This window comes from Tetrao urogallus (assembly GCF_951394365.1).
Source record: "Tetrao urogallus genome assembly, chromosome: 6".
Classification (NCBI taxonomy): Eukaryota; Metazoa; Chordata; class Aves; order Galliformes; family Phasianidae; genus Tetrao; species Tetrao urogallus.
This window is the reverse complement of record NC_136819.1, coordinates 12,333,370-12,348,688: the sequence shown is the minus strand read 5'-3', so window position 1 is coordinate 12,348,688 and position 15,319 is coordinate 12,333,370. Positions and strand designations below refer to the sequence as shown.

The window sequence follows — 15,319 nt, the reverse complement described above, 5'->3', positions numbered from 1 at the left end:
TTACCAGGGACTACCTGAAGATTATTCTTGTATGAAGACTTGACAGAAACGTCTTTGTTTATGTTGACTTCAGACTAGCTTTTATAGGATACTTTCTCTTCTGTTCAAGAACATGTGCTGCAGTATCTTCAGCTCTGATCCCAGTACCTTCCTGTTACACTGCTGGGAGGAAGTGGCCTGTGCAGGGAGCAATTGTGATGCTAAAAACAACCCACTGGGGGCTCTTGTGGGTCAGCATTGCAGTTACAGATAACTGATAACAGTCAGCTCTGATATGTACTGAAAACATGAAAGCACTGAGCAACTGCTGGGTTGGGGACATCGGGTCCCCTGACTGAGCTGCTTCCCCCAGTGGTACTTCTGTGCCTGCCTGGGGCTCAGGCACACTGTGGGGTGTCCTGAGTTGAGCACAGCTGGTGCTGCTGGGGTCCAGAGGTCACTGCAGGAAAAGCAGATAGAGTTGTGTTTTCTGCCACTGCTATGCCACATCAAAATGGTCAGGTGTTTGTTTTACAATGGATCTGTCAAGCTGTTTGCCTCTACTACAGCAAACATGAGATTGCTTTTAGCTCAGTTTAAGTATTTTGCAAATGATCATCACAGAATGGCTTGGGCTGGAAGGGACCTTAAGCCCATCCAGCCCCAACCTTGCAGTGGGCAAGGCTGCCTCGTACCAGCTCAGGCTGCCCAGGGCCCTATCCAGTCTGGCCTTGACCATCTCCATGTGGCATTCGCAGCTTCTGGGGGCTTACCACTCCCTGAGTGAAGAGTTTCTGACTTCTCATCTAATTCCTCCCTTCTTTTAGTTTAAAGACACCTCCCCTTGTCTTGTCTCCCTCCTCTTTATAAGCTCCCTTTAAGTAGTATCCTCCAAACCAAAGTGTGAAGTGGAATGGTGTTGGGCAGGGGATACAGCTGGTCAGAAACATGCTGAAGTAAGAGTGAAAACTGGTTGGAAAGCATAGGGATTTGATGCTTTCCGTAGATCCTTGTTTTTGTGACTTTCTGAATTCCTTTTTATTGTGAATTACTTGTTAATTTTTTTTTTTTTTTTTTAATTCTTGGTTTGACCATAGCTGTGACCAAAGAGAGGAATGCATTTGACAAGTGCAATAAAGCAACTGTTCCATATTTATGGCAAGTGCTGTGCTCATGCTATTAATTCAGATTGTCTGGATTCTTACAAAACTGAGTAGTGTAGGATTACCTGCACTGGAACACAGTTGAAATGGATCACACTGCAAAGCAGCACACGTCTCCCTACCAACTTTTAGAGGAAAATGTGATAGTAGGGCAGGAGTGCATCTCCAGCGCACAACTGGTTTAGATGCACTTTGTGTCCAGCTATGGTTGGAAACATTTGGAGAGAAGTAATACAAGAATGCCATTAGCAAAGTGCAAAGAGGCCAACAAGAAGCAGTGCTTGGGGTGGTGGTTCTAAGAGGCCAACAAGAAGCAGTGCTTGGGGTGGTGGTTCTAAGAGGCCAACAAGAAGCAGTGCTTGGGGTGGTGGTTCTAACTGTGATAAAGGTGTCTTCAAAAATACATTTTGTTGCTGCGCTGTAAACAAGCAACAAAGACGTGAATGGGTGACTCAAGCAGTCAGTCCTTGCTAAGTCCCAAAGTTGCAGGGAAGCTCTTGCAGAGCCAGGGAGGGCTGCTGCCCCACAGCACTTGCGTTGAGGTGACTTCAGTGAGTTTTAGTACTGCGATGAAAAGCTGTTTTGTTGTCGGTGTCTCCTGCCAGGGGAGCAGCTTGCTCTCCCACTTGATCTTGGTGTTCGTGGCAACATCTCACTGCTGCTGGTCACACACTGAAGTAACTGCTGAGGAGCTGTTGCACTCATCCACAATGACTTATTTAATTGGAGTGCTTAGGATTGAATTTGACCTTGATTTAGGTCTCAGCAAGCCTTGCTGTCCCAGACGGACTTCTGTTATCAAACCCTTGTTTGGGAAATGCTTCTCGCTGCCCACCTCCTCAGTGACACCGGGATCACCAAGTGGGACTTCTCTCCATTCCTGTGAAATTAATTTTGGAGTGGTGCTGATCACTGAATGAGCAAATATAGCTGGGAAGATGATGCAAGATATCTTGTGGCAACTGTCTCCTAGTTACAAACACCGCGTTTATTAAAATTATTAGAATTTTTTACTTTTTATCACTTCAGTGCCATGGTATTGGCTTGGGCCATAAGCAGTATCAGAAAACAAACCTATAGTCACTCAGTAGGCATGAATCTGAGGCTGCCAGCAGGGTGAACGGTACACAGTGGTACACATCAACCTGAGAGTATCATTTACCATGGAATCATATAATGGCCTGGGTTGAAAAGAACCACAGTGATCACCTAGTTCCAACCCCCTGCTATGATCGCCAGGCACCAGACCAGGCTGCCCAGAGCCACATCCAGCCTGGCCTTGAATGCCTCCAGGGATGGGGCATCCACAGCCTCCTTGGGCAACCTGTTCCAGTGTGTCACCACCTTTTGTGTGGAAAAACTTCCTCCTAATATCTAACCAAACCTCCTCTGTCTCAGTTTAAAACCATTCCCCCTTGTCCTATCACTATCCACCCTTGTAAATAGCAGTTCCCCCTCCTCTTTATATGCTCCCTTCAAGGCCACAATAGGTGTCCATGGAGCCTTCACCATCTGCCATTGGGTTTCATCATGCACATGAAGCAGGCTTGTTTCCTGGGTTTTGAACTTGCATCCTCTCTGCTGGAATGTTCCTACCGGTAGGCAGCATCCAAGTGGTTGTTTCTAAAGAAAATTTTCTTCAAGGACTTCAGAGAGGGCAGAACAGGAAGAGCACAGCAGCAGCATGCTTGTGTAGCTTTCCTCCATGTGGACTTGCTGACTGCCCCATGGAGCCCAGGACGTGCAGCATGTTGCTTGCTATACACTGTTCTACAGCTAATGCCAACTACAGCCCCATGTGCTGTGCACTAATCCCTTCCCCCTCATGCATTATTTCCTAGCGCGGCATTAGCGAACTGCACGCTGATCCGCTGTTACTTCATGGATTTAGAACATAATCTGCGGGCCCTCGATGATGTAAAACAGTAACTATTGGTTTAAGTACGGGCGGCGCCATCCTGCCTGCGCGGCGCTGGGTGTGGGCGCCCTGCCAGCCTGCCTGCTGCCATGGGCTGCAAGCGGAGCGTGCTGCGCGCTGAGCTGAGCCCGGCACAATCAGGCAGGAACGATGACAGACGGAAAGAGGCTGCTCTATGGGCTGCTCTGTTTGGCCATAACATCAGCTCCGGAGACGGTACTGTCTGGAGGACTAAGAGTTTCTTTCCGCACTCCTGCCTTGCGCCTGCAGCTGCCTCTCTTGGGGCAGGCAAGAAGGAAGGGGCATTTGGGAGGTCTTCCAGGCGCCCGTCAGAGTGCCTTGGTATGAAAGTTCTGAGTCTTTATACCTGTTCTCTTGTTTCAAACCTTGTCAAATAACGCTGGACTGAATGCATTTCTTCTTGCTTTGCTTCCCCCCTCTTCAAGCAGCAGAAACGCTGCATACCTGCCTCTGGAACTGCCCTTCTCGGTGGGTTTTCAAAGGGACAAGTTTTTGCTACTCATATGGAAGCATCTGCCTACAGAATAAATCCTAATACAGCTGAGTGTTATGGAAAAGATGGGAGACAAAGGTTGCCTATGAATACCATTAGTACTAATATAAGCATGGCATTAACGCAGCCAAAGGTATGGAGAATGTGCTGATTCTGTGAGAATGTGAGAAGCCGTGATACCATCCTGCTTAGTGCATTATTTTTCCTCCTGTGTGCAGAGAACAGCCCAACGTGTTCTGTGGCCCAAGGTGTGCTGTGACTTGAATGTTAATATCTTGCCACAGCAAGATCTTGTCACTGGCTCTAGATTCAGGCTTTTAAAAAGCAGTTATAAAACAAACAAACATAATGCCTATCCTCAAAATGGCCATTTATTAGCAAAGCAGGCACCTCTTCAATTGAACTTCAGCTCCTTATCAGCCTGGAGGTACTTCTCTGCCCCTTTGGCTTACATGGCCAAATCTTAGATTTTTCTTCCTGAAACCCTGTGTCTGGAGCATCTGAGCTGGCTACAGCCTGGCTGTGCTGGAGGTGAGGCACCTGGCCTGATTTTAATGTGGTCAGCTCAGGTTCCTTGCTAAAGCTGCTGTCTTCCCAAGGGGCAGAAGCAAGTCTTGCAGGTGGAGGTTTGCAATCCTGGTGCATTTCCAGGATACGGAGATGACTCTTAATATTTCCTCCCCATGTACTGTGGTCTTTAACTGGTTGACTTAGGAGGTGAGATGAATAATAAACAAATGCAATTTATTTAGCTACAGATCATTAAACATGGCTCTCTAATTTCTGCCAGAGCTGCCTGTTAGGATGGGTGTGAGCAGTGTTTCCCATGTTGGCTGCTCAGGTGTGCTCTTCCTTTCCCTGCAGGCTATTAGTAGCAGGAAATAGATGCCTGCTCTGCTCACAGTGGGTCTCCAGCCTCTGCTGTGGAGTGGGGTTATCTCTGAGTGTATGCAATAGGTTTGGCAAAGTAGGAAGTGGGATAATGTAAAGCAACGCAAACTGTCTCTGAGTGTACAGCTACCTCCCTTTTCCCCATTATCTGAACTGTGGGCCACCATCCAGCAATCGTGCAGATTGCTCCGATGAAGAAGCTTCCCACCAAACTGACCTGTGTGCATTATTTCAGCCCGAGAAATATGAGCTCTGCTTCTGGCTTACTGGGAAAGGTGGGGAGGTGTACAATTGGAACGTCAGAAAGAGAAGATGCATAAAACGATGGAATTCCAAGGGCAGAACAATCGTGTCACTCTGAACTTTGTATATTTTCATCAGTATCATAATACTAACATGGTTTGATTTATCCTCTCTGCCCTCCCATGCCTTATGCACTTGATAACAAGATGTTTGTTCCACCAACAACACAGTGTTAACTGAGGGTACAGCATTACTCACAGCAGAAACATGGCTGTTATGTGCAAACAGTGTTCTGCCAAGGTCAGTTTGTGGGGGCTGTAGTGAAACTGTTTCCTAAACTGTGAACACGATCCTTGGTGCTCAGCCTCCTGGAATGCATTCTGGTGCCTCCTCCCACAAGCCCCCCAGCAACACACTATCCCGCCTGAGCTCTTCCTGCCCGCATTGCTCCTGTGAGACCCAACAGAAAGAGCAGCCTGCACCAAAGTGAGGTAGCCAAGTACGTTCTCATCATCACATCACTTGAAGCAGTGCTTACACAATCTTTTCTTTGTGTGAAACGACCTTTTACAGCCACTTAATGCCACTCCTTGATGCTAACAGGGAACCAGTTGGATTTCATGGCGTGCAAGTCATTAATTGGTGAAAACCATGGAGCTTTATGCACTGCTTTTAGACAACACAGCTCCTGTCTGTGCAAAAACATAGAGCTGTGGGAAGAACTGGGCATGTAGATGGCTGCTGTAGTGCAGTATAGGAATTGTCTGTGAGCTCAATTGACGAGAGTGAGCCACAGTGATGGAAGTGCTGGTCTTTCATGGCAGGACTTGCTAGGCCTGTCTTAGGTGGCAGTCTTAGCATGAGATGAGTTAATCCCCTGGCTACAGGCCAGGTGAAGGTAGAGATACATGCTTAGGCTGAACTGGAAGGAAGCCTTCCTGGTGAGCCAGACCCTCTTGGACTCATTGCTTCCCTGCCTCCACACTTTCTCAAAGGCACTCAACTTTTGCCTGTGCTGCACAGGATCCTTGTTCAGACTTCAAAACCTAAGAGACATTTGGCTCTGGAATTTCTGGGCTTTCAAAATGTGCCTTACAGACCTGAATCCTGGTTAGCCATGCTCTGAGTGAGGGCTTGAGGATGAAACCTTTGTGGGAGTTTCGATTGCTCAGTTTCCATTGTCATGAACAGATGCATTCCTTGAGCAGAAATAGTGGCTCATTTCAGGCCTGTGAGGAGAAGGTGCTGCCCTAACTCCTTCAACTTGAAGACTTGGATCTCTGCCGCAGTGTTTCAACTCTTAGAAAACATGTACAGTGCTGTACAGCTTCCCTTTACTTTCATCAGAATCAGCTGCCTCTACTCTGGGTCAGTCACAGAGAACCAAAACTAGTATCTGAATAAACAGCCCATTCATTTGAGGACTGTTATTCCCAGCACTAGGATCCGGAACACAACCTGAGCAGACAGCTAATGAGAACACCAGAGCTGTGAGACTCTGGAGGTGGGGCAGAGAAGAAAACAGAACAAACACTTTCTTGTGGCTTGGGGTGAAGGAGATTCAACCAAAGGTTAATTGCTGTCTACCCTAAAATGCTGTGAAGTATTGCTGCATGGTGTCATACAGCTGCTTCGTTCCAGCACAGAGGTGTCTGTTTCAATGGTGGGTGGCATGAGCCAATATCCTTTTCTTAGCTGCACGGGGGTGTTGTGAGGTCTCTTGCAACTTCCAAAAAGTCTCACAAAGCTTTGGTACTGTTTAGGATGTCACCGCATGGAAGCGGGCAGTGAGCGAAGCCTCTAAGTGAGTTGCCCCTCTGTCCCCTTGTTTCTCCCTCATGGGCAGAAATGTGACGATAATTAAGGACTAGCATTGTGGTTTAACCTGGCAGCAGCTGAACACCACACAGCCCTTTGCTCATGCCCCCCCCCCCCCCCCCCCCCCCCCCACTCTCGTCTTTCACGAGATGAGGGAGAGGGGAAGGGAAGGTAGTAGAACTCATAGGTTAAGATAAAACCTTTACTAGAACAGAAAAGATAGAAATAACAGTAACAAGAATAACAATTATATATACACAAAACAAATGAAGCACAAAACAGTTGCTTGCTGACTGATACCCAACGAGTCCCCAAGCAGCAGCTGCCTCCAGACCAACCCCCTCAGTTTTTAGAGTCACAGAACTGTAGGGGTTGGAAGGGACCTTAGTCCAGCTCACTACTGAAGTAGTTTCCCTCCAGGTTCTCTACATAGGTTGCACAGGAAACAAAGCAGGTTTTGAGCATCAGTGGAGGAAGAGACTACACAACCTCTCTGGCCAGCTATTACAGCTGGAAAGAATATCATTGAGAAAGGGGAAGAAGCAAACAGAGAAGAAATACTCACCCATATTTGAGGATTCAGGCTTACAGTGGAAGACTCCACAAAGGAGGGATCTCCAGAAAGAGACCCTTCCCCTGTGGCAGTCAGCTCTTAAATGGGGTCTAGGAGAGGTGCAGCCAGGCTCCACCCCTTCCAGTCAACAGGTGAATTGCCTTCACCTGTGCTCCCAGGGCTGACCCAGTCCTTGCCTCAGGTGATGAATCAGTGGTTCAGGCCGTGACTCAACAGTTCCCATACACCAGCTTGTTCCAATGGTCTGTCAACTTCAAAGTAAAGTTCTTTCTCATATTCAGATGGAACTTCCTGCATTCCAGTTTGTGCCCATTGCCCCTTGCCCTGTTGCAGAGCACTGCTGAAAAGAGCCTGGCCCCATCCATTAGACTCCTGTATGTAGCTTTTTGTCGCATGATTCCATATGGTATGGAATATCCCTTTGGCCAGTTTAGGTCAGCTGTCCTGTTTGGTCCCCTGCCAACTACCTTTCGCAGTCATGAACAATCTGTGCAGTAGTGTCCATAGTCAAATCCACCCCTCAGTTTCAAGCCCATCACTATGTTGCATCTCTTCCTTGATGGCCTGAAGTGTCATGGGCCCACCGATGTAGTAATAGTTGTGTTTCCTGTTCAGATATACTTGAGCAGTTTTAATCATAGCAGCCTGATCCACCTGCTGGTTGTTTTGATTTTTAGTGGTACAACTCAGGTACGTGAGCATCTACACGATGTACCTTTACAACCATGTTCTCTTCATGGGCAGCAATGTATCTCCATACTGCAGCAACCCAGATGCCTGGGTTTGCCTCTGCACTGCCAGTTGTGCTTGCATTGCTGTAACCACCCCTGTAGGACATTTGCCACCAGCCACAAGTCAGAGGTAGAGCGCTGGCTGCTGCTTTTGTTCTGCAATGCCTGAAGCCACCTGGATGGCCTCCACTTCTGCAACTTGGCTCGATTCACCCTTTCCTTTAGTAGCTTCTGCAACTCATCATATAGGACTCCATACAGCAGCCTTCCACCACCAGCGCTTTCCCACAGTGCAGCAGGACTCATCAGTGAACAAGACATATTTCTTCTCATTCTCTGGCAGTTTATTTTATAGAAGAGCCTCTTCAGCACTCATCACCTCATCACTCCTGTCTGGGATTCCCTATTCAAGCCTGTTGTGTGATCAGTGCAACCCACCTACTCCACATAGCACCAGTCACAGACCCACTGGAGGTTGTAATCTGCTACTCCTTTGACTTCTGTCCATGTGTAACCCCATCTGCTATGCAGCTTTCATACTGCACGTGACTAAAAGCAATACAATTTTGCCCTGAATTAGGGCTGTTGTGACATCTCGGATGTCCCCTGCTGCTTTGTGGCTCTCTCACAAACCACATCAGCTCACTGTTGTACGTGGGATTTGAGATCATTACCTGCTTTTCTTAGCGAGTTTAAGACTTTCTGTAATTGGATTTTGCTGATTAAGCAGTGCCTGGTCCGGATGCAAGAGAGGGAAGGTTTGATATTTGTGTAAATCAGACTGTAGGTGAAAACAGATGTTCCAGTAATCAAACAGCTGTTCCTGTAATACCAGTGTTCCTAGCTCAGGACTACAAGGCTGAGCTCCAACTCTGCCATAAAGCTGCATGGTAGGGAGGACACATGTGCTGCAATGGGGGAGGGCTTCCATTCCTCCTGCCCTCATTCAGGGGCTGTGACTGCTTTCTGCCATGGGGTTTGTTGTGGCTGCTTCCAAGAGCTGTTGTGGGAGCTGCCTGCCTGAGGATGGCTGATGCTGTGGGCAGGGGGGCCTGCCTCTGCCTGTGGTGGGGAGCAATAGCAGGATTTCTTAGACCTTTTGAGTGTTCTTGTCTAGTCAAGATAGCTTTACCAACTTTGGCTCTAGCTTTCACTTGTTCCTGATAAAGTATCATAGACTACCGTATGAAACATCATAACCTTTAACTTGGTTATTGGAAGTATTTTGCAGCGGAGTATCAGTATTTTGTTAGTTTTGTAACTAGCAAGAGATGTTACTTTGAAGAATAGCCCTTCTGCCATGAAATAATGTGGTCTTAGTGCCCCTGCAGTGGTTGAAACTCTGCCTTGAACAAAGCAGTACAAGCATTCCCTAGCAGAACTCCTGTTTGATAATGGTGCAGCACAGCTGGTTCATTTCTCTGGTCTTGCATGCTCTTTCCTGTTGAAACTGGGTGCTAATACAGGAACCACCTGGCCTACCTCTGTGCTACTGACTTCTGCTCAAGCAAGCGCTCGTTAAATTAATGTTGGCTCTTGACAGCCCTTTTTCATGTCCAGCTCAGGTAAGACAGCTCTTTGCTGTGATCCTTATGCTGGGTGACAGGATGCTCTGGGACAGCCCGGGGGGTTCGAGCCACGTCTCTTCCCATCTCCATCACACACAGCTGCCTGCAGTGCCTGCTGGTTCCACCCGGGTGCAAGCAGCCAAGTGCAGATTTGCCTTCTGGCCTTGCAGAGGAGCTGGGGCTGTCTTATTGGTGGCACGAGTGGCCACTGAAACTGCAGCAGGGCTTTGGAGGAGGGTGGGTTGTGACAGCAGTTCCGTGACTCTGTCAGCAACATGTTAGCTGGGTTGAATCTCATCGCTTAGTGCTCAGAGGTGTGCTTTGAAGTGAGCTGTAGTGCTTTTGTGCAACAGGACTTGCTCTGTTTTCCCAAATTGAACCATCAAGTGCCATCACTGGTGTCCCGGATCTCAGCAGGAAACTGAGAAATCTGAAGGACTGTGCAAGGTGTGAGAGCTCCATGTCTGCAGTCTTCTACAGATATTTCATGGGAAACAAATCTTTACCTGTCCTAATACTATTAAATTCACTTCCTACAAACCTGCTTTCAACTCTTTGGCTAACTCATACTGGAAATAATTGGACACACCTAAAAAAAAATTGCAGTGGAATTTTGCTATGTACTGCAATGTTCTCTTCAGGTCACCCTGTTAGATAACTCTCTTAACAGCAGTTGGGTAACAGCACCTCCTCTTCAAGTGAGCTTTCCTTTCTAAGCTTTAAAGACGCTGGCTGTTCTCTAAAACTCCCACAAAGTAATGTTTGTGGGGTTTATAATCCCTCACACGTAACACCAGGCTGCTGCTCAGGACGTGCTCAGAGCTCTCACTGGAGCTGTTACCCATGATATGGGCCTCAGAACCTCTGCTCCTCTTCTTGGGGAGGCCAGGAGAATAATGAAAGTCCTGCCTGGTTTGACTGCAGTCTTCTGATACAGAGACCATGGTGGTCAGCTCACGTTTATGCTCTTCCCATCATGTCCAGAGCCGCAGTGTTTCAAAGCAGTACTTTGCTATTCCAGTTGCAGCTCTTGCCCTGGTGCCCACAGCGTGGAAGGCACTGCCAGGAGGGTTCAGTGTTCTCATCCTTAGGGATGAGAAATTAGGGATTGCTGAATATTGACTTTTTGCTTTAGGGGCCTCAATTATGTACACCAGTGCCTGTTCTGTGTTGTGGGTGTCTGTCAGCTTGTCCCAAGCTGTAAGGAGACGAGCCTCTGCTTTGGGGTCCTTCTAGTTTGCAAGAGACCTAACGGGAGAGTGCCAGTCTGTTCCCTGATTATTTTATAAAGGCAGTCAAGACCAAAGCACAGAGCTGCCTGCTAAGCAGGGTCAGAAAAAAATCTTTGCACTATTTTCCTCTCCAAGGCTGTGGTGTCTGCAGAATGACCGTGTTTTTGAAGCGAGTGCAAGAAGCTGAGGCACCTGGAGACTGCAGCTGGCTGTGACATGGGAGTGATGCCAAGTAAGTTCATGTCCTTAGGTGTAAGTGCAGTGAGTGGAAGAGCAAGAGCTGGGCAGCAGACATGAACACTTGGCAGCTTGCTGCCCCTGGGCTCATCTCTAGCGAGCCTGGATGGGTGCTATGTATGGGAGCTGCTGTTTCCCAGGATGAGACTCTGGGGATTGAGTTTTGTCATCTCCCTCTTTAAAAGTTCATGCTTAAAATTGTCCTGATTAGAAAGAGCCAGTAGAAAATGAGGGCAATAAGCATAAGTGGTGAAACCTCAACTTTCTGGTTATGGGTTTTCTAAATTTTTATTTATTTAGTTATTTTAATGACTCTTAGGGAAGTGGTTCTAGTTTGGAGCCCTCTTTCTAGAGAAGTTCATGCTTGTGTGTAATTAATGTTCCTGTCAGCTTGACTGCCATCCTGGAAAACAGGTGTAGAGCTGCTATAAGTAGCAAGGAGCCTAATGCTTGCAGGGAGCTCCTCACAAACTCTAAATTACAGTTTTGCTTCCTGTGCCACGACCTCAGGGCCCTGACCTGCAACTGCAGCATATTCTCTGTGACTAACAGCTGTAATTCCCTAATTATCATGCTCCATTCTCCTGCCGTGTTGTAGATTTTGTTACCAAGGGAGCAAGCGATGTTTCCTCATTCCTATCCTTGCTCTGCACACTTCCAACTGTTTTAAATCTGCCATTTGATGCAGCCCGTAAAGTCAAATGTCTGTCTCTTGTTTCAGATGCTCATTGTCTCCAGAACATATGATGTGTCTATGCGCTGGGGAGGAGGGCAAAGCAAACCTTCTGGCATTTCTTTTAGTGAAGGCTGATGCCTTGTAGTGCTCTTCCCAGGTTCGAGTACCTTTAGTAGCTGCAGTGCTTCGGTGCAAAGTCCTGGACTAAACATGGCCTTGCACTCAGCTTGCTCAGTGGTCACTGCTTCGTTAGACTGACTAACAGAGCTTCTGTAGATGCTGGGAAAGAAAGGTGCATGTAAAGCTCTGAAAGCTCTGGCTGTGTGTGTGGTGTAATGGGGTGGTGTTCCACTGCCTGACATGATACTGGGGGAAACAGGTCTCTTTCAGTTAGCCTTGAAGTGGTCAGGCAGTTGGACTGGAAGACCTTCCGAAGGTCTCTTCCAATGGAACTATTCCAGTCTAATCTCTATTCTAAATAATAAACCAGCTGTGTATGCCTTAGGTTTCACTGGTGTCTGTCCTTCTCCTGAAAGGATGCTTGCAGGCTGGCTTCTGTTCCCACCATGGCCATGCCCAAGACAGATGTACAACTTGTTTTTGCCCTTGGTAGGTGTGGTGATGAGCAGGAAACCTTTCCAAGGGTGTGGCCTCCAGCAAATGGTATTTTCTACCTTGCTCCAGAAATATTGTCTAAATTGTGACAGAAACGTCGCAAAAATGTCGCAGGGTAAAAACTGCTGATTAAGTGGATTTGCTGCGTGACTTCAATCATTATGCAAAGATGGAGGAAGTTGTTGCTTTCTCTGGCCTTTCTCTGGCTTTTGGCAGTTATATTTTCAATAACTGAGCCTTGAAAATTGATACTGGGGGGGTGGGAGGGAGTGGCGTGAGGGGACTACTTACTGTTCTCAAAAAGACCCTGTCAGATGAAATGTAGCTGTGCAAAGGAAAAACTCTTTAGACAATAAAATAAGTAGCATTGAACTGAGATACGATCTTTAAGGTCTTTAAGATCTTTTCCAACCTGAGCAATTCTATGATTCTATGATCATGGTTTTACCTTCAGTCCTCCCTAGGGGCTTTGTGCATGAGCTGGGGACCTGGAGAGCAGGGCTCAAGCACGCACTCCTGAGATGCTCAGACCATGGTGTGCTAGTGGAAAGAGCTTGCCGCCTCAATGATGGTGGTGGCAGCTTAGCAGGTGTTGGGATTTCATGGCACTGTGGTGTGATGTGCTGGAAGATGCTGTGGTAATGATTAAGCTGTCAAATACATGCTGGATACAATGTCAGAGCAAAATTGCAGGTTGTGATGCAGTCTCGTTGTTGTTTAAAAAGGGGTTGACTGCTTCTGTGGGTGAAGTTTGGTTTTGCTTTGGTCACTCTAAAAACATACTATGGTTCTAAGTGGCTGAATATAAAAAGCTGTGGAAGAAACATAGCCTAACAGAGTCAGCATATTGCATCCTTATCTGCAATGGCTGTACTTCATACATGGCAGCATTCACCCTGTGATGTCATGTTGTAACTGGTTTGGGGTTTGGTGGTGGTATTCAGTGCACCCTTCTATAGCAGTAAGGCACAAAGGTTGCCGGGAGTTGGCAGTGAGAGGCAGCAGTTTGCAGTGGGTTTGGTACTCACCAATGAAGGGGAGAGAGGCAAGGGAGTGTGAACGTGCTGTGCAGTGTATTTGTATTGCGTTTGTAAAGCATGTGTTATTTGTGCTATGGATGTTGTGTATCTCACGCGTGGCACAGCCCTGAGGTGGTACAGATGTGCTGTGTGTGTGTCCTGTTTGTGGGGTTTGTGTGTGGCCACTGCAGGCCTGTGTGATGCATTAACTTCTTTCCTGTTCTGTCTTCCTCTGGTCCTGTGGTCTCTGTCCTGTTGCCACTGTCCCCTCGGCAGCCCTCTCCCCTGAGCATGTGTGGAAGAGGCTGAGGCACAGAGCTGCTGGTTCCTGTGGCTGCCTGGCTGTGCTGCTTGTCCTCCAGCAGCCGGAATGGTGTTTACTGTCCCCGAGCAGCTGGCTCTTTGGCGCTGGCATCCATGCACTCTGGGTGTGCTCTGACAGATTTCATCCAGCTCGCTGCTGACTGGTGCAGTGCGTCGTCATATCCTTGCTGCAGCTGTTTGGGGATGAAGAAGCCCCTGTTGGGGTGCCAGCCAGTCTGACTGCTTTGCAACAGGACACTGCCAGGATCCCTGGTGGCTTTTTTGAAGACTGGACTTTTGTCGTGTGTCCCCACCTCCTACCATTGTACCACACAGCCACATGGAGCTGAGAGTCCTCAGTGGATTGGGTAAGGCTCTACCCTGCAAATGCCTTATCCAAGCACGTGAGCACTTGTTTTTGCACAGTGTGACCCACGCTCTCAGCCATAATCCTGAAACCTATGCTACTTTTGTACAACACCCCAGTGTTGTGCTGAAACTGGAGCAAACTGCAGGAGCACGCATAGACCTGTCAACAGTTTGGTGAGCAGGAGCTCAGCTGTAGAGAATACTGGGTTGGGGTTGCCTTGTCCAGAGAACAGCATGATGGCAGCACTTCTGCCAAAGCCAGAAGAAGGGTAATGGCTGGAGTCTTCCATCACTAGAACAACCAGGATGTTAGATGCAGCAAGTTACCCAGAAGCCAGCTGCACAGCAGTCACTGTACTCCCAGTGTGTGGAGGCCACTGTTGTTTGCTGGTCACTTACTTATGTCAGAGAAATAATATTTTTTAAAAATAACAAGCAGAATTTACTCTGCTCTGTAAATATTTTTATAATAGCAATAAACCTGATAACTAGATAGTTAACTGGTTAACCTGATAGCTAGCAGGAGAAGTTTGAAAACATCTCAGTTAAGAGCCAAGAACCTCAGTGGTGCTTTGGATCCTCACTTGCTTGGCTATTTGTGCACTGACTCTCTGGTTCCTACAATACAACAACAGTTGATGAAAACACAAAGCCACATCTTTGGGAAGCACTCAGTTTTGTCACGAGAGTCACAAACTCTCTTGCTGGTAGAAAATGAAGACCTTTATTGCAGATGCTCACAACCTTTATACCCACACAAAAACCCCTTGGTCACAAGTATATGAGCCTTGTGCATGTTTACATCTGGTGCAAGTAGCTACCAAGCTTGTTTACTCATATGCAAGGTCTTTAGTTCATGTCTTTCTTTGTCCCACATCTCCCCCTTCTTTATTAGTTTGAACAATAAGCAGGTGGTTGATAACCTTGTTAATATAAAGAATATATACCATTAAACATGCAAAAACCAAAAAACACAATAATCCCCATCACCTTTCCAACCCACGGTCCCAAACCTTGATACCACCCCTCAAACTAAACCCTAAAAACTAAATGAGTTTTCAAACGTAGCTTCTGCCCCACAAACCAAAAATTTTCTGAGGTAGTTGTTGCATTGCTTGATGCTGAGAGACTGGCTGCACTATCCACAGTCCAGTTGCCTCCATAGGCTTCAGTTGGGAAAATACCCAGAAGGTTGTTATGGATCTGAAGAAGCAGCAGCAGATGCTGATGGTTCAGTCAAGCAGGGCTTTATGACTCTGGCAGGAACCCATCATGGTCCAGCACCTGTGGAAACACAGGTATAACCTCTTCCTCCACCCTCCCCCCCCCTTTTTTTTTTTTTCCAAGGATGGGAAAATCTATTATTAAATCACTGAAATTACACCTTCAGAACCAGAATTATGAAAGCCAGGCAGGTGCAGGTAAGATATACAGTTGTAAATATACACATTACATTCCTAAATGCCAGA

General features: G+C 47.2%; 1 long non-coding RNA gene across 1 annotated transcript in view; it reads left to right on the top strand.

Annotated features, from left to right (window-relative positions):
* Positions 1 to 10,854, top strand: part of LOC306948278 — a 34,626-nt gene extending 23,772 nt beyond the window's left edge. Inside the window, exon 5 of the long non-coding RNA XR_013792588.1 lies at positions 10,767 to 10,854. This is a non-coding gene — a long non-coding RNA (uncharacterized lncRNA). The remainder of the gene's footprint in view (positions 1 to 10,766) is intronic.
* The last annotated feature ends 4,465 nt before the right edge of the window (positions 10,855 to 15,319 follow it).